The sequence below is a fragment of the Mytilus trossulus genome, chromosome 8 (assembly GCF_036588685.1).
Source record: "Mytilus trossulus isolate FHL-02 chromosome 8, PNRI_Mtr1.1.1.hap1, whole genome shotgun sequence".
Lineage (NCBI taxonomy): Eukaryota > Metazoa > Mollusca > Bivalvia > Mytilida > Mytilidae > Mytilus > Mytilus trossulus.
Genome location: NC_086380.1, coordinates 28,189,594 through 28,208,899, shown reverse-complemented (window position 1 = coordinate 28,208,899; position 19,306 = coordinate 28,189,594). Strand labels below are relative to the sequence as shown.

General features: G+C 33.9%; 1 protein-coding gene across 1 annotated transcript in view; it reads right to left on the bottom strand.

Annotated features, from left to right (window-relative positions):
- Positions 1 to 10,582, bottom strand: part of LOC134681804 (uncharacterized) — a 28,574-nt gene extending 17,992 nt beyond the window's left edge. Inside the window, exons 1-2 of the mRNA XM_063541443.1 lie at positions 10,464 to 10,582; positions 10,014 to 10,138 (exon numbers count right to left, since the gene is read on the bottom strand). The gene's annotated coding sequence lies outside the window, so the exon portion shown is untranslated. The remainder of the gene's footprint in view (positions 1 to 10,013; positions 10,139 to 10,463) is intronic.
- Between the last annotated feature and the right edge of the window lie 8,724 nt (positions 10,583 to 19,306).

Below are 19,306 nucleotides of genomic sequence, written 5' to 3'. Positions count from 1 at the left end.
AACGAAGCCTATACGATGGTGCCGAAATTATATACGATAGCAAAAGATTGACATACGAAAGTTAAGCGAAGACGGGTATTTTAGCTTCATATCTCAGCCGAAGCCTACACGATGGATCACGAAGGCTACTTGATGTTACGAAGGCTACACGATGGATTACGATGATGGCGCGATGGCCATACGATGTCTAAAAGACGTCATGTACAGCTTACGATGCATTTAAATTATATGCCGAAGGCATCACGCGTTTTAAATTGTTTGATCAATATTGAATATATAATATATTGTACATTTAATTTCTGGTTTAATCATTAGACGGAAGACCGTGGGCTTGAAGGGTAAAACTTGACTCTGAGTCTCTGCATATCGTTTCTGTACAAGTCTGCCATGGATGGCGGGAAATCGATCTTTTTGTTTAATTCTTATAAAACTTAGTTTATTATCCCCACGCCTACTACATGTAAGTTGCGTGTGGATAAAATTGTTATGGACACTCTAGAACCAAAATGCTTAAAACTTGGTATGGTGTTACTCGTTAAGAATATCTTAAGCGCTATTGACTTTAAAGTTCTAAGGTCAAGGTCACAGTGGCAGGTGTAATACAAGGGAATTTCACCCTTGTGGACACTCTAAAACCAATATGCGTCAAAAGATTTTACCCACATTTGGTATATTGTTCCTCCTTGTAATGATCTGACATATTTTACGTTCAAGGCCAAAGGTCAAGGTCATGCAGATGGACTTGTTTTTTCTCCTTGAAATAGCATAATACACAGGAAATTGGTTGCTCTTTCTTTTTTACCTGCTGGTTCTAAAGACAATATTAAAGGTATTTTCAGTTACTGAATGTTTTGATTGATTTCTAAAAAAATAGTTTATGTATCAAATATGCATATTCAATTTACCATTTTCTGCATGTGTCATATACAAATAAAGTGTCCATATTTGTCCCCAATATGTTACATACAAGGGGATGCCACGCTCGGCATTGCCTTGTTTGAACTGTATAATGTGTGCACTAGTCTGAATAATCACCCATAATTATGCCCATGTTTACTGATCTATCTTAAAGGTAAGGTAATGGGTTCGTTGATCCCTTTTATGTGAGCTTTTCTCATCACTTGGCGTCCGGCGTCCGGCGTCGTCCGTCGTCGTCGTCCGTCGTCGTCCTGCGTCCGGCGTTAACTTTTACAAAAATCTTCTCCTCTGAAACTACTAGGCCAAATTTAACCAAACTTGGCCACAATCATCATTGGGGTATCTAGTTTAAAAATTGTGTCCGGTGACCCCACCAACTAACCAAGATGGCCGCCATGGCTATAAATAGAACATGGGGTAAAATGCAGTTTTTGGCTTATAACTCAAAAACCAAAGCATTTAGGGCAAATCTGACATGGGGGTAATATTGTTAATCAGGTTAAGATCTATCTGCCCTGAAATTTTCAGATGAATCTGACATTCCGTTGTTAGGTTGCTGCCCCTGAATTGGTAATTTTAAGGAAATTTTGTTGTTTTTGGTTATTATCTTGAATATTATTTTAGATAGAGATAAACTGTAAAAAGCAATAATGTTCAGCAAAGTAAGATCTACAAATAAGTCAACATGACCAAAATGATCAGTTGACTACTTTAGGAGTTATTGCCCTTTATAGTAAATTTTTAACCATTTTTCGTAAATCTTAGTAATCTTTTAGAAAAATCTTCTCCTCTGAAACTGCTGGGCCAAATTATTTGAAACTTGGCCACAATCATCATTGGGGTATCTAGTTTAAAAATTGTGTCCGGTGACCCCTCCAACTAACCAAGATGACCGCCATGGCTATAAATAGAACATAGGGGTAAAATGCAGTTTTTGGCTTATAACTCAAAAACCAAAGCATTTAGAGCAAATCTGACATTGGGTAAAATTGTTAATCAGGTGAAGATCTATCTGCCCTGATATTTTCAGATGAATTGGACAACCTGTTTTTGGGTTGCGGCCCCTGAATTGGTAATTTTAAGGATATTTTGCTGTTTTTGGTTATTATATTGAATATTATTATAGATATAGGTAAACTGTAAACAGCAATAATGTTCAGCAAGGTCAGATTTACAAATAAGTCAACATGACCAAAATGGTCAGTTGACCTCTTTAGGAGTTATTGCCCTTTAAAGTCAATTTTTAACCATTTTTCGTAAATTTTATATATCTTTTACTAAAATCTTCTTCTCTGAAACTGCTGTGCCAAATTGATCCAAACTTGGCCACAATCATCTTTGGGGTTTCTTGTTTAAAAAATGTGTCCCGTGACCTGGCCATCAAACCAAGATGGCCGCCACGGCTAAAAATAGAACATAGGGGTAAAATGCAGTTTTTGGCTTATAACACAAAAACCAAATAATCAAGAGAAAATCTGACATGAAGTTAAATTGTTAATCAGGTCAAGATCTATCTACCCTGAAATTTTCAGATGAATTGGACAACCTGTTTTTGGGTTGTGGCCCCTGAATTGGTAATTTTAAGGAAATTTTGCTGTTTTTGGTTATTATATTGAATATTATTATAGATATAGGTAAACTGTAAACAGCAATAATGTTCAGCAAAGTAAGATCTACAAATAAGTCAAAATGAACGAAATGGTCAATTGACCCCTGTAGGAGTTATTGACCTTTGTAGTCAATTTTCAATCTGCTTCCTTTGTTTAATATTCACATAGACCAAGGTGAGCGACACAGGCTCTTTAGAGCCTCTAGTTTTCAAAAAGAGCTCCTTCCCGGAGAATATCATAATACTATAGACAAAAGGAAGGATGTGGGGAAAGCAACAAATGCGGCAAAATATGACATATAGAAAACAAAATGGTTATGGAGTAAACATTCGTGTGACAACAACTCAGACGATACATAAAAAATCAGAATAATGAAGAAAAAGTTGGTTTCCCTATATACGTGTACCTGCAGTGCTGGTGTACGAGGCGCGTTTATGATTTTCATGATGTTACTTGATATAAAAAATTGACAAAAAATAATATTTTACTTGTAAAAGTTAATCCTGAGCCTGTAATAGCTGCTCTTTTTGTTCCATTTAAATTATTAGAAACAACGCTGTCACCTTTCTTGTTCTCGTAGAATCATATGATATGAGCTCCATGTTTTGTGAACGTCTTTCTTAACTGTCGTATTAAGCTGACCAGTGCATAACTCGCATGGCACTTTAAATGGATTTTAGCTCGAAAATTAACTTACTTTTAGCTGGATTTATTGCCGTCGTAGTTCCATCTTGTCGCCTTCGTACTTTTATTCGATGGCAACACGACGGGATTACGAGGTCTTCACGAAGTCGTCTTGCCATCGTAAGACCTACGGGTAGCTTCGTGATTCATTCGTGTAGACATCGTAATGTCAAAACTGCCCGATAGAAACGAAGGAAACACAAATGCAATACGATGTTCAAAGATGCATTCCCGGTGACATTACGATGGTGAGGATGGTGATAAGAACTCAATACGAACCCTCAACATCGGACGCACCTTCGGGGATTTTTTAACATGTTAAAAAATTTAGAACCCTTCCCAAAGTTGTCCCCGAAGGCTAGAAAAAGTGGCCGATGGTTAAAGATGGCACTACGAATAGCCCGATCTGGATACGATCAGTCCCGATTTTGAAAATTTCCATAATCGTGTTGCCATCGGCGTAAAAATCGGGACAGTGTGACGCGGGCATTAGGGATTACCAATAAAAAAACATAAACGTTTACCCGATGCATGCATAATTCAAATCAAACAAACAAAATACCGGCCGTAGAAGGTAATTTGCAGCTGTCAAAATATGATTAAAAACACCAAGGTTTTATAGTATTAAAATATGTATTGTTCAAAACTGCATTAATTGTGTAAATTGATAAGGAATTAATTCCCGAAGAGGGGTATGCGACCGATGTTTATGAAGTCTTTGATATTTACCAACGCCAGAGCTGAAACATGACCCCGCCAAAGGTCAAACATGACCCTTTTACAAGACTAACAGTAAAGGAAATTACATGTATACGGTAATATCTCGGGGGGTGGGGGTGGGGTGTAAACTTCAATACTTAATTGATAGGGGGTGCCGCTGGGGTTCTTTTACCACACCCTTTTCATATAATTTAGATTTTAAAACTCTATACCTTTTCTTATATATATTGCGTAGGCAAAATTGTAACCTTTTCCCATATTGTTTGGGTTTCGTGTGTTATGTAATGTAAGAGTGGAATACCAAAGTGCCAAAACAGAAAAATTGGTTGATAAGAACAGCCGGGAACACCAAGAAAGATGACAGACGAAGAAGTTATGGGAAATTTAGGGAGCTACCATTTGATTTCTAGGGGGGGGGGGGGGGGGGGGGGGGGTAGGTAGAGACACTTGCAAAAAAAAAGTCAGGATGACAATTTAGGTAAAAAAATCAGGATAAACTAAAAAAAAAAGGCAGGACCGAATAGAGTGAAAAATATAAAGGCAGGACAGAGATTACAACTAAAAAAGATGCAGGACAAAATTGTTCATCCTAGCCCCCGCCCCCCCCCCCCCCCCCCCCCCCTTCCATAAAAATCAAATGGTAGCTCCCTTATTAACCTAATCATATATTTTCTGATAGTTTTCCCCGACCTAATTCACATATTTTCAAGCTTGAAAAGGTGACCTATCCCATCGGCACGTCATATCACATTGAATTTATAGGAAGTTTTTTGTTGCAATGTTTGACTGTTAAAAGCATCAGCACTTTTCTTCGATTTCTCTAGGCTCTGCACTATAACTGAACCCGACTGACAACATAAATCGGGCAACATAAAAAACATATTCTTTTGATTTGGCAGCGAGTACATTTATGTCAATGAATCTGTTGAGGCGACATTGTTTTGGTTTTGTCTGACATTGAACTATGTATTTCGCAGCTGTATTGTCAAAATCTTTTCATAATCAAATGTATCTTTTGATTTTTGGTGTCTGTGGTATGTTGCAGTGAGACGGTAATGGACTGACCGACGGAATGACGGTTAAAAATTATAATATAATATTACCCTCGCCTCTATACAAATATCGTAAAACACATAACGTTAATTTGCATATATATATGTGAATTTTTACTTATCATAAAGGAGTTTAGTCTTGCACATGGATTCTTAATTTGCTTACGTGTATACTTGCGTTCAATGCAAGTTTTACACATGTATGAATTTCTACATACAAATGCAATTTGTGAGTGGAATTTGCCTGTGTGGGTACATGTAGGTAGGTCGGTAGACATTTTCTTTTCTTTTTATCCTCGCAAAGAGAAATTAAAATGTCGGATGCTATTTTTAATCTTCATGTCTACATGTCTACATCACTAAAAGATTTTGAGGAGGCATCTATTTTCTTAATAGGTAGGGTTAGGGTGAACAAAGATATTCTTTTTTATGATCTTATGGTTTTAAAAAATCCACATCTTATGTGTTCTATATTTTTAAAGAGTTAGATGATTTTCAATTTCTTCCTTCTATTCAGAGTTTATGATCTCGCAATGACTTGAATGTCAAAATTTAGAGGCACCTTATACATTTTGTAAGAAAAATCATTTATTTCGATGTAAGAAATCGTGTCTTATTATAACTTAACTCATACAGACAATTTGTATACTATTGTGTTGTTCGATTAAAGTCCTATAACTTTTGATAATAAATCTGAAAATAGTCATTATAGAACTATGTCGATCTTATCATAACAATTCAAAGTCCGATTTGATGGAGAGTTGAAGTGGATCAGTAAGTCTATGCTGAATGCTTATTTTTGTAAACTCAGTGTGTGGGGTGTAAAGCGTTGACCAATATACTAGATCAATATATACATTTTGTATTCCGCGTTTCATTCTAAAAAAAAGTGCACACTTTTATGTTGTACTGTTACACCACTGTCCCATATGTAAAGGGGAGGATGGGATTGTAGCTCTCAAACGAGTTTAACCCCGCCACATTCTGTAAGTCAAGTGTCTCCACCATGTCAGGTGCCTCTAAAAAATTACAATTCACAGACACCTGACTTGGGATAGACACATACAGTGTGTAATCTCTTAGACTAGTGGAGTGTTGTCATTTTGTCTCATTTACAATCATACATGTACCACATCTTCATGCGCGTAGCTACGTTTACGTCAAAACGCCCGGGCGTACACTTGAATTTTGAAAATAAAACAAATAATCGACATAGAATAAGAAAAACTGGTCAAAAGCACATCAGCCTTGTGCTTCTGTTTTCAATGGATTGTAATTTTGAATAAAAAGGGACTAAATTTACTCAAATTGATCATTTAATATATTTGTTCGAATCTTTTGTAAAAGTCCGAATCTACTGTGAATTCTACGTACTTTTCTTATATTTAAAGCAATTCACTATCTGCTCAGATTCGATATGCTGTTTGTATTTTTGTCGAGCCTGTGATTTATGTCCCAAAAGCGAGACAAAGCGGCGTCAATATTTAGGTTCCGAATGTGGATAAAGTCTTTCGAATACCTCTCCGTGAAATTTTACGAAAGTTGGACAGAAACTGTTAATGATCAAAAGAGTATTCGGAGCAATATAATCATGCAATTATATCTTTAATTTTCCGCATTTTAAGGACAAAATGTATTTCTTTCTGCAATTAATAAGTGGTCGCAGTTTGGGCTTACATTTTGTTATTTCTCAATTACATTAACTGCTTGTCGAACCTTCATCGAATTTTATGAAAATGCCGAGGAAGCTTTTTCTATGACTAATGTCTAAAGCTAAAATTTTGAAAGCATTTGTTTTCGTTCATGTTTCTTTTCTTTTCTGATAGACAGATAGCCGGACTCTTCTTTACGCAATTTCCAGACCAAGAAAAAAATATCAAAAGAAAATTTTAGATTTTTTTTTAAATCCCTTTAAAGGAATTATCAATTGATTCACTTTTTGTGGGAAGAAATCCTAGGTGTTCCAGAATTTTTTTTATATTGCACCTTTTAGAATTAATTTTTTTCGTGTTCATTAAAAGGTGCTTTTGTCGATTGTATGCTCACTCACGGCACCCTTTAAACTTATTTAAAAGTAATATTGGTTTGGACGTTTTCTCTAAAACCAATGACCATTAGGCTAGCTTCCAGTTTAACACAATGAATAAGTTAACATATTACAAAATTTAACCAAAACAAATAAACCATTTAGATTCAAAAGTATGTTGCTATCAATGATTTTTTACTGACAGAAATCATTATGGTATCTCATTCTCGATAGCTTTCCCTTTCGAACCCACTACCAGCAGGTGCTTTAACATTGAGCGGTTGGAACCCCTCATATCCCTCGCCAAGGTTCGGGCGTACACGTAAAATGACACAGCTTCGCCTATGATCTTCTTGAATACTTTTTCATGAGCTTCTATCGATCGGCATTTTGTGAACGAATGATCTGTTACCTGTTTTCATTTATAATATGAAATACATTTACGATGCTGGTCGGCAATTTCGTTCGTCTGTTAAGTTCGCTTATTTTACATTATTAACCTGACAAACGAAACTAATGGACATGGAGATTAGAATTCAGGCAAGAACCAACTTACTTTTCGACATTATTGTTGACGTCATATATCTTGAAAATCTGTGTAATGGTAAGACCAACATCGGTACCGTTTACGTATCATAATAGCCTGATATAATAGACCACTTTCGAGTTCATCCGTCACCGGAAAAAACTCGTCAATTATACGCGCCTTTATCATCGTCATTTGTGCGTTTAGGGGCGTCGTCACTTCCTCCCAATGTTGAGCGAGTGGTTGGAAAACTATAATTCTATATTGTACGAATTATTCGGCAAATTGAATTCTCAAAATTGACAATCAACACTGCTGTCATTAGGGAAATGTCAGTAAGTACCTATAGAGCAACTATTATTTCTAGTTTATCCTGCACAAAGACGATCACTAAGACGCTTGATGAACGTAAATAGTGCAGGGATACAGGCGAGCCCCTCTATCTGGTAAATGACGTCATAAAGGCGTGTATAATTGACGAGTTTTTGCCGGTGACGGATGAACTCGAAAGTGGTCTGTTATGCCTTTTTTTTAATATGTGTGTGGCTCTGATCTGGCTGTGGATATTTATATTGTAACGGGGTATTTTCTAGGCAAATACAACGTAAACGATGTTCTAGGTTTTTTTTCTTTAATATACAATATTTAGACCCTACAACATATATAATAACAAATAATAAATATTCACATGACATTACATGTAACATATGCATGATATGGGCAAAGGGGAATAACTACAATTCATACTTATTCCTTAAATATCTATATACTACAACAAAGTATAAGTCCTTTCAGCCTCGGTCACACCTTACCGGATAAGACGAACGGACGCCTAACGGATGAAAATAAAAGTTGTCCGTTGACAAAATTATTATCCGTTGGGCGTCCGTTGATGTACTGACAAACTAAAATAACGCCTAACGAATGCATAACGGACATGCAACGGATATGCAACGGACGAGAAACGGAGACGTTACGGACAGAACGGATGTCGAACGTACATCCAACGGACGAGTACCGCATAAAACGGACACCTAACGGAAGCGTACCGGATAAAACGGATAAACAAGATATACGAAAAAATTAAAGGCGACAATAATAATACTTGTAAATCGCATTAATATTGAAAATGTTCTGAGTAACTGGTTTTTGTTTGTTCTTCAAAATGCCGCTAAAGGGCAGTGTCTGACCTGAATAACAGCTGCTTGATTGTGAAGATGTGCCCTTACTCTAAGATCGATTATGGTCATAGACCACAATGATCCACAATTATTGTGTGTGCATTTATTTTAGAACATAAAGGAAAATAAAAAAAAAATCCCACCTGCGCTTTCTCAAAGAAACATTTACAGTGTGTTGTACTACTTTTGGGACAAGTTATATCAAAATTATAGAAAAGTTCATCGGCTCTTACTCAAAATATGGACAATTTTATGTTTAGGGTGTCTTGATATCTTTTGACAGCTTCCGAAGTGCTAATTTTCAACCTTTTTCGGCTGGACCAAATCACTCCTTTCCTTTAAAATTCTAGACCCAATTTTTTTACAGTGTAATTTCATCCCCTTACTTGCAATTTGAGGCATTAAACATGGAGAAATAAATTTGGAAGGGGCTAAAAAATTAATGACAAGTAACCCGCTGCCAACACTAGGGACTATATTCGAAAATCAAGAGACGATAATTGTGTTCTCGGACCTAATATGAATAATAAAAATTCATGAACCTTAAGAAATATATTTGGCATTTCTGACGAAAAATTTTCAATTGGCATTCATCCGTTTCAGATCCGTTCATCATCCGTTTTGTCCGTTATACGTCCGTTAGAAGTCCGTTTCACATTCATTCAACATCCGTTTTATCCGTTAGACGGAGTTATAGAAGTCCGTAGATGAATTTATCTGCCAGACCTCCAACGGATGTGTAACGGATACAAAACGGAAACGAAACGGACGAGTACCGTACAAAACGAACGCCTAACGGACGTCCAACGGACATTTTATCCGTTGGACGTACGTTCAAAGTTTTGAACATGCTCAAAATTTTCCACCGGACAGAACGGACGTCGACGGATAAAACGTACGCTTAACGGACATGCAACGGATACGGACGGACGCCTAACGGATAAGAACGGACGTCTAACGGACATGAACGGATTGAAAACAAGTAATCCGTTAGGCGTCCGTTCGAGCTATCCGGTAAGGTGTGACCGAGGCTTTAAGCACACAAATCTAACTCTTTAGTTAAATTTTCCAATACACTATAATTCATATGTATCTCATAATAAATAAATAATTATATACATCTCAAATCTCTTAATGAGTTGTCTATTTTATAAATAGATTTGTATACAAAGTATACAAATTCTGACCAACATAAATATATCACATAAACTACACTTCACATAAACAGACAATTACTTAAATAAAACATAGACAACACAGACATCACAAATAGACAACATAGAACACAATGCTTACCATGTATATGATCGTATATGGTACATAGGTCAATGTAATAGCTGGAAGCATCACAGTGCTGTACGTGTATATAAAATCCGAGCACTACTCATATGACAATTTGACAACGGGTATTAATCCATATCCTAAAAATATAACATTCATAAGTCCAGTGACAATACTATTTCACCAATTAAATAAAATACACAACTACATCAAAAATAGTAGTTTCAGAAATACCAAAGTTATCTGTCTTTTACTTTTATTGTAACTTCATATTATTTAAAGTATTAGAATGTTTTATATTAAAATGTTTAATATGACTGTGTTTTTATAAAATGATTTAATCTTTTACTCTTTCATACTCCAAATATTCCTCTATTCAATACATACAATCAATCCTTTCACAAAGTATTAAAATGACAATACTATTAGTTTGTTAATTATAAATAAGGTTATTAATCAACTGACCTAAATATAAGAATATTGAAAATCCAAGAAGTATTATATAAATATCATGAGTGTCAGAGTTGAATATATCAAGCAGGCAGGTAATTTTCACTGCATTCCAATATGTCTCCAGTCCAAATCTACCAGAAATAATGAAAACCTATAGTAAGGCCAATGGCCGAAGATTGACCAATCAAAAGGTTAGAATTTTCCCTCCAAAATGATATGAAAGAAAAGAGGTTCACCAAAGGGAAAAGAGAATGATACTAGAACAATAGTGCTAGAAATAGAAACAATGAGTAACTAAACTATCAAACACTGCAATAAAATTAATAATCAACAATATCATATTTTAATATATCAATCAAATATGACTCTGCCATAATATCAACATTATTATGTCAGTTATAAAATTCATTGTAATAAATTACTTTGCTCTTCATGGGCCATTCAATTGGAATAAAAATATCTTATCTTATCTTATCTTATTTTATTATAGATCTACCTTGTTTTAAAGAAATGGTTCAGAAGTTCGTTTTTTTTTAATTTTCTAAATCGGTCCGTAACGATTTTCATAAAACCCCTATTCTTACAAGTATAACACATTTTTTTTTCTGCATTTACGATTTAATACTTGCAGTTAATACCAAATGATCATGATATCTGAATGGGCATGCAATGGGTGATGTATTTCGTATACAACGAATTGATGTATCAACATAACAATGTTTTGAGCAAACACTTTCCTCGGACCATGGATCCATCCATGTAAACCCCTATTTGTCGTTTAAGAGTGACGGGATTTTACAGTATCAATCACTGCTGCTAGTACATGTATATATCTTCATGCAAGTTTTTTCTATGGAGCATTCCAACTGAATTATCGTTAAATGCAAGTCTAAATATTTCATTTTACTCTTATCATAAATGCATAAGACAACGTAAGCGTATCATGCACTCTTAGCTCATGATCTTTTTGTATATTTTACTAACAACAACAAAATTTGTGACTAAACTCTTAACCAACACTTCAACATAAATTTAAGCCAATAAAGTAAAGTTTTGTACTTCCTATTACATCTATCCAACAGATGTATGTTTCAATGGGGTACAACGATGCTTTGACAAGCACTGAAGGCTTACTGTCGTTCTTGTTAAAACAATTAAAATATGCACAAATTGTCTCTAAAGTTCATAGCCTGCAAGACTTAATATTTTTTTGCTCGCTTTCATAGAAATCAAAAAAATATTGTAAATTCAAACGTTAATACTTAGACGGATCATGCTTCATGTTACTGTATATCGTTAGTTTTATTTGACAAGCTTGTACACGACTCCTCTAAATAAAGGCAACAGTAGTATACCGCTGTTCAAAACTCATAAATCCATGGACAAAAAACAAAATCGGGGTAACAAACTAAAACTGAGGGAAACGCATTAAATATAAGAGGAGAACAACGGCACAACATTAAAATGTAACACACTCAGAAACGGACTAAGCATTAGACAAAATCATATGAGAATAACAAATATAACATCAAAACCAAATATATGAATTTGGGAAAGATAAGTACCGTGACACGTCTTATAGTAATGTGAATTCACACTCAAAAATAAGAGAAAACAAACGACACAACGGAAACACAACGTTTGAATGTAACACACACAGAAACGAACTATAATATACATGTAACAATGGCCATATTCCTGTTTCTAATAAAACATTTGAAAGAAAGCTCATGTTCTTGGTCAGATTGCTTGCAATGATGTGTGCATTATCATAATTTCACATACAATTTCAATAAAAAGCATGATAGCAAATCATTTAGGACCACCCCCCCCCCCCCCCCCCCACCTCATGTATAAAGAAATTGTGGGTTTTTTTCAGAAACAATACAAATAATGGCTATAATCTTTGCATACAAATGTTTGCACCTGTCCTAAGTCAGGAATCTGATGTACAGTAGTTGTCGTTTGTTTATGTAATATATACGTGTTTCTCGTTTCTCGTTTTGTTTATATAGATTAGACCGTTGGTTTTCCCGTTTGAATGGTTTAACACTAGTAATTTTGGGGCCCTTTATAGCTTGTTGTTCGGTGTGAGCCAAGGCTCCGTGTTGAAGGCCGTACTTTAACCTATAATGGTTTAATTTTTAAATTGTTATTTGGATGTAGAGTTGTCTCATTGGCACTCACACCACATCTTCCTATATCTATATAAGTACAATAATCTACACATTGGTTTTTTTTTTAGGGTAGGAGGGAAGAGGCGACACTTTACTTTTCATTCAGTATATATGTCGGTACGCTAGAGATTAACTGTTGCACTTTGACATGGTCAGGAATGATTATTTTGAGGAATTTAAATACAATGTATACGAATCTAAACTCAGAGGTAAAATTAATAAAATTTCGGGTACAGTTTGCATTGTCTTTTATTTCCTGGTAAGATTACATACCAAATCAGGATTTTAATTTTATCAGATTTTATTTTTTAAAATGTCACGAATCCTGTTTTTTATCATGTGTTTTCCTCAACATAATTTCAATCTAATGAAACTCAGTTTTGACTCCCTTCCTAAATTATTGAAATCCATTATTTTGCATTAACCGTAATATCATGGTGCAAATACACCCGATCGGACGATACGTCCTAAGTAATGTATTAAATACTTTTATATATGAAAATGTATATTTGTTTTTATGTTTTGCTGTAACACCACTGGTCCAGTTAAAAAGGGGGGGCGCCATTACCAATATGCGCCTTTTCCAAGTCAGGTGCCTGTAATTCAGTGGTTGTCGTTGGTTCATGTCTGTCATATTTGTTTTGCTTAAATGGTTTTCTTATAAATTAGTCCACTGAATTGGCTCAGTATTTGTCATGCCGTTTATGATATATGGAGAAGTCTGGTACGCAAAAAACAATATGATTGGTTATGATTTTGTGAGATTTCGAAAGTTTTGTATCTAGTTCTACATTATATTAAATTAAGGTAAATAATTTATTTTTGGTTTTGGCTAAAACAACATCTTAGACTTACTACAATGATGCGTGTCATATAGCCGTATACAAGTTAATGCAAGGATGAATACTTTATAAGAAAGAAACATGGAGTATTATATGTGAACGTGCATACCATTTATTTTCCATCAAAGTGGGGCCTCGCTCCAGTCATGCTGAAGTGATTCCCTAAATAATCAACAAATTGTTTTCCAACGAAAGAGCGAGGACCATTGCTTTCCTTTAAATCCACCTCTGTAGTCTACCAATGCAACACATTAAAATAAAATACATGTGACCATTGTAACTTTATACCTACAATTACTTATTTCTAAAACATTCAGTTACAGACTGAGTTTTGACCTGCAATCTTTAACTGTATTATGAGTATGATACTTATATGTTATTCATATGAAAGTATTCAGTTTTGATTAAAAACTAAATTACTGATAAGAAAACATATTCTTACGTTTGCTTTTATATAAACTTGTCGATTCCCCATATATCATTTATTTTTGACAAATTGCGGTGTTCATAAACTGTGAGTTACGATCATCTTTACAACAAAACAAGTCCGAGTTACGATCATCCATGGACGATCATCGTAATTTTTTTTTGGATTCCGATTTACAATTACACATTTCTCTATCAGAGACTACACGTACATGTACATTGTAGTTCCTTTATGTCACTGAATAGCCATAGCAATGAACAAAGCTCATACTTCATATAATATGCTTTACAAAACACTTGCATAACAAATGTAAAACACTAGCAGCGAAAAAAAAAATCCATATAAAGTTTAATGTGTGTAAAAAACCGGAAACGAAAAACAAGTATGATACAAACTGAAAGCAACCACTAGTTACAGGCTTTTGAATTTGGACACACACATAATGCATGTTGCGAGGTGAAACATGTTAGAAGGCACACAACCACCGAATAACTTTACAGTTCTTCAACAGCATAACAGAAGAACTAGGAATACAAATCGATAAAGGGAAACAAGTATATAATATAAAGCAACAAACGACAACCACCACACTACAGGCTTCTCATAATGGGATTTGCACATATATCATGCATAGGGTAGAGAAAAAGTAATTATCAAATTATGTTCGATTTTGCACTTCTTTAGACATGTCAGATTAACACATTAGTCAAATAGGTGAAATACAATCAGAGGTATACTATATAGATTTAGGAAGATGTGGTGTGAGTGCCAATGAGACAACTCTCCATCCAAATAACAATTTTAAAAAAAAGTAAACAATTATAGGTCAATGTACGGCCTTCAACACGGAGCCTTGGCTACTAAATTAAAATAAATGTATGTCGCTCTATAAAACTAGTTTGTGCACCCAAATATTGTATAATTATGAATTGGTGTCACTTAAAACATGTCTTGCTGGTTGATTTGTTTTGGTTTATTATTGCTATTTTATTTTGTAGTTTAATAAATTGTGTCTTAGACTGGATACACAAAATGAGGGGTGTACATATCAAATTGGTATAACACACCACCTTTTGTCTCATATATATCTGTACTTTTAATGTCTTTTTGTTGTCGGGATGTACAAGTTCATAATGGACCCTGCGACGTTCACTTGTATTTGTATCCATCTGACGAGTTAAGCCTTTTTCAACTGATTTTTATATATAGTTCGTTCTTATGTTGTCCTGCTACACCACTGTCCCAGGTTAGGGGATGGTTGGGATCCCGCTAACATGTCTAACACCATACTCTATATGTATGTATCTGTCCCAATTCAGGAACTTGTAATTCTGTGTTTGTCGTTTGTTTATGTGTTACATATATCACACAATTATGTGTTTAGAGTATTTTTCTCTTTGAAAGTCGAATGAAGGACATTAGTGACAAGGAAACAAACTATAGAAATACAATTGGCATTAAGAAATGCTCAACTATATGTAATACTAAGTTTACATGGCATGAAAATTCAGCAGTTCATGATCAGTTGCCAATCTTCAACACAAAACATGAGACAGCGTCAAAGCATCACGCATATTTTTTGACAGTATGTCCATTTCGATGTAGGTAATCGAATTATAAAGAGAATCGTGATCATTAGATTATAAAAAGTTTTAAGAAAAGGCGTTAAAATAAGAGTCATTTTACACTGATTCCGTTCCTCGCACAGCTCTAATTAACTCTAACAACTTTTGTTAGGACTAGTGGTCTTCTGTACGTTTCAGTTTTAATCTGATGAAATGATGTAGATACGTTTGGTTTGAGATGCGAAAATAATTTCGACGGCTCTTGTATGGAAATTGTAAGTTTTGTCCAGTATTTGAATTTAAAAAACTTGCCATACCGATTACAATGACTTCTAAAGTTATATTGCAAGATTCATGTTCTTACTACATATACCTCTCCTACAGTTAGTTGCAACATTTCAATCCATAAATTAAAGTTTTTTTCTTTTTTTCTTATTATTATTATGATATCAACTGTTTTTAATTGAGTGTTGTCTCGTCTTCAACGTGATGATCAACCGTGAACATCCGCATTGAATGTTGAATGTTGATCAACCAATATGAATTTCCCATGTTTGACTAAATTGTGTGGTATAGTTTGTCTGTTTGTCTGTTTGTCTTTTTGTCTTTTTTCATTTTTGCCTATGGCATTGTCATTTTTTTTACTGATGAGTTTTAATGTCTTTCTGGTATTTTTCGCCTTTCTTTTAATGTTGCTTTGCTTTCTCTGTCTGATTCACTACAAACAGTTATCCAACCATGCTAACATATGCAGGTTATGTCAAAACCTGCCTTAAAACATTCAAATGTGACGCTCTTCTACTTATATTAATAAAAAAAATCGTCATCCTATTATCACAAAAAAAAAATTCTCATAAATAATCATTGTCAAGATCAAAATAACATCATTTGAGCGACTTTTGAGGGTGAAGAGAAACCTTTTAAAATAAAGTTATTAATAAGCTTCAATTTAAAGGCAATATTCATTTTTATATATTAGATCTAGACAAAAACATAATTCAGTCGTCCTGAATTTAAACTATCATTTATATTATAAAAATGGAGTGGGACAGCAATGTTGTCTTGTTTGTTTTTGGGGTGACTAACGGAACACTTAAGTTTCCAGTCAATTAACAAATAAATTTAGATGAGACATTTCTGAAAATGTCTAATGTTTGTCAATAGGAAAAACCAAAACAGGTAAATGTCTTTAGAACCAGCGTTTAAATAGTTCAAATCGACAATCAAACATTTAGGAATCAGGAACTAATGTCTGTAATTCAAACAATTGTTAAATGTCGTAACAATGGCAATTTTAAAATGGTACCACAAATTCCAGTTCTTTCCCCGTTACCAACGTGAACCAATGTAATCAAGGATCAAATGAGAATGAAGAATAAGTTAAAGATACTATATATGGTATACAAGTATATCCCACAATATTTCATCAAATGCCCCTTATTTATCTTTAGCCATTTATTATACAAAAAATTGGGAAATATACTAAACTATTGTCCGATATGTCGATAACATGAAAGAATCTTGAGTAACAAGACTGAGTTGGTAACAGAAAACAATATTTTTTCATTACAGTACCTTTATTTTATGGTTGAGGAAAAATACGTCATTACAAATTAGTCACAATTGGGTGATATCAACAAACAATGTAATTTTTCTTCAAAAATTTATTTGTAATATAAAAAATCTGCCTAGGTTATTAAAAATCTGCATAAGTATTGAAAAATTCAGAAATATTATCCTCCTTTTTTTTTTACTATTTACTATAATTATACTTTAATTGCACAATGTTCTCTTCTGCTAAAAGTCAAAAACCTGTCTATTCATTCAAAATGCTTTATATTGTATTTATTTATTTATTACGATAATACTAACTTTTATTAAATGTAATGGTTGGCATATAGAAGATAGCCTATGTGTTTCATCAGTGAAAAAAAAGTAAAAATACTGAACTCCGAGGAAATGCAAATACCGTTTAGACATTTCGTAATTAAGGAGCCCCCATGTTAACTTGCTGCAATGAGTAAATATGCGAATAATGCAATAGAATAAAATATCAAACAAAACCTACCTTGATAATCAGTTTTAATACAATAGAAAACAACATTTCAATGGTTCACGTAACAGAAAACTTTCAACTCTAGCGACTTCATTTTTATAACGTCATGTTTTAAAATGACTTAAATGCGCCAAAAACATTAATAGACTTTCGCGGAATTATATTTTATTGTTATTTTGTTGGTTTCTCCGAGGTCCTGTGCATTACTTCTTTTTATTATGCATCCGAATAAGAATAAAAGTGATCTTGTATTTTTTTAATTGCAACTTTTAAAAGAATAAAATCGGCAAATGGTTTGCAAATAGGTTTCAATACATGCGGATTTACGTGGGAAGTATATTGTAACAGCCATTATTATGTACACCACGGAGTCTGCGCTAAGTATAGATATATCGATAATTTTATCACAGTGTTGTTTACAAAGCGAAAGAAGCACGTTATATTAGAATGGGAAATAAAAGAATAATCTAGTGTTGCATTTCTGAAGTCGGTCAGTATATTTGTGAAAATCAGAAGCCTGTTTACTTTTTTGGAATTTTTTTATATGATTTAGTTGTCGAAAACAACACGGGACAACACTAATTTTGTTTTATGGGATGGGGTTGAACATTCAAATTATAATATGTACTTGGAAGAAATATAAAAAGGAGTGTTTAATACAACAAATGGAAGTTTTTAACGACCTTGATTGGCTATACAGACATTGCACGGTCGGTATTGTTCAATTAGTAATAGTTGGTGAAACATTTGTGTTTAATTGGTAATAGTTGGTGTAATATATACTCTAGTTAAAACTGAAACTTTTTTTTTACTAAAAAATGGTTAATAAAAAAATTAATGCCGTTAAAAGATAGAATCCGGAAATTAGACTCCAGTTATTGTCTCAGATAGATCATTGGCACGTGTTTCAAAGGAAAAGTCAACCAACATGTTTCTTGTAATTCCTTCAAAATCATTTGAAACTTGCTTATGAATACAAATACAAATTTCATTAATCTTTTGTTACCAATTTTAGATGTCTGAAATTTTGGGCGAAAAATAGGAGAAAAAAAAAAAGCCAGCACCAAAATCGTTGTATTCATGAGCCTTAATCTTAGTTACAAGTTATTTTTCTTAAACATTCGCATTAAACGTACATGCGATCACCAACAGAAACCCAACGGATATTAGAAACGCTGCACAGATAGTCTAATAGTACAAAAGAAATGATACCAAAAAAAGGTGTGCTTATTAATTTCTTGTGTATCAAGTGTCAAATCAAATGTCACCAGAAGATTTGAAACAGAATTAATCACTTTATGTTATTAATCGTTACTGCTCTACATAAACGTGTGAATAGATACTGACGCAAACACAGTCAACACGTTTCTTATTGATAGTGTGTACATGGTGTAGTCAGAGTTACTTTTCATAAATTAGTAATCATCCGACTACAATCGTATTTAAACAATGTAAAATTTGTTTCTCTTTTTCCTCTGGTTTTCCTCTTTTTTTTCTAAACGTAGTGTGAATAATTTATCTATTTCAATTGAATTAAGATACGATGGTTCCATAAATCACACACAAAATAAAGCATCCCAAACATCAATACAATGCAACAGATTGGTCCAACCGACAAACCCTATGTTTTGTTTATATAGTGTAGGACGAACGTGTTACGACTGATTATATGTTTTATTAAGACATAATTTAAATATGAATGGCTAATTATTGTTGGGTTGTTTAACTATGAAAAAGCAAAATCACAATAATACTGAACTTCGAGGATGTCCCGAATCTAATGGCAAA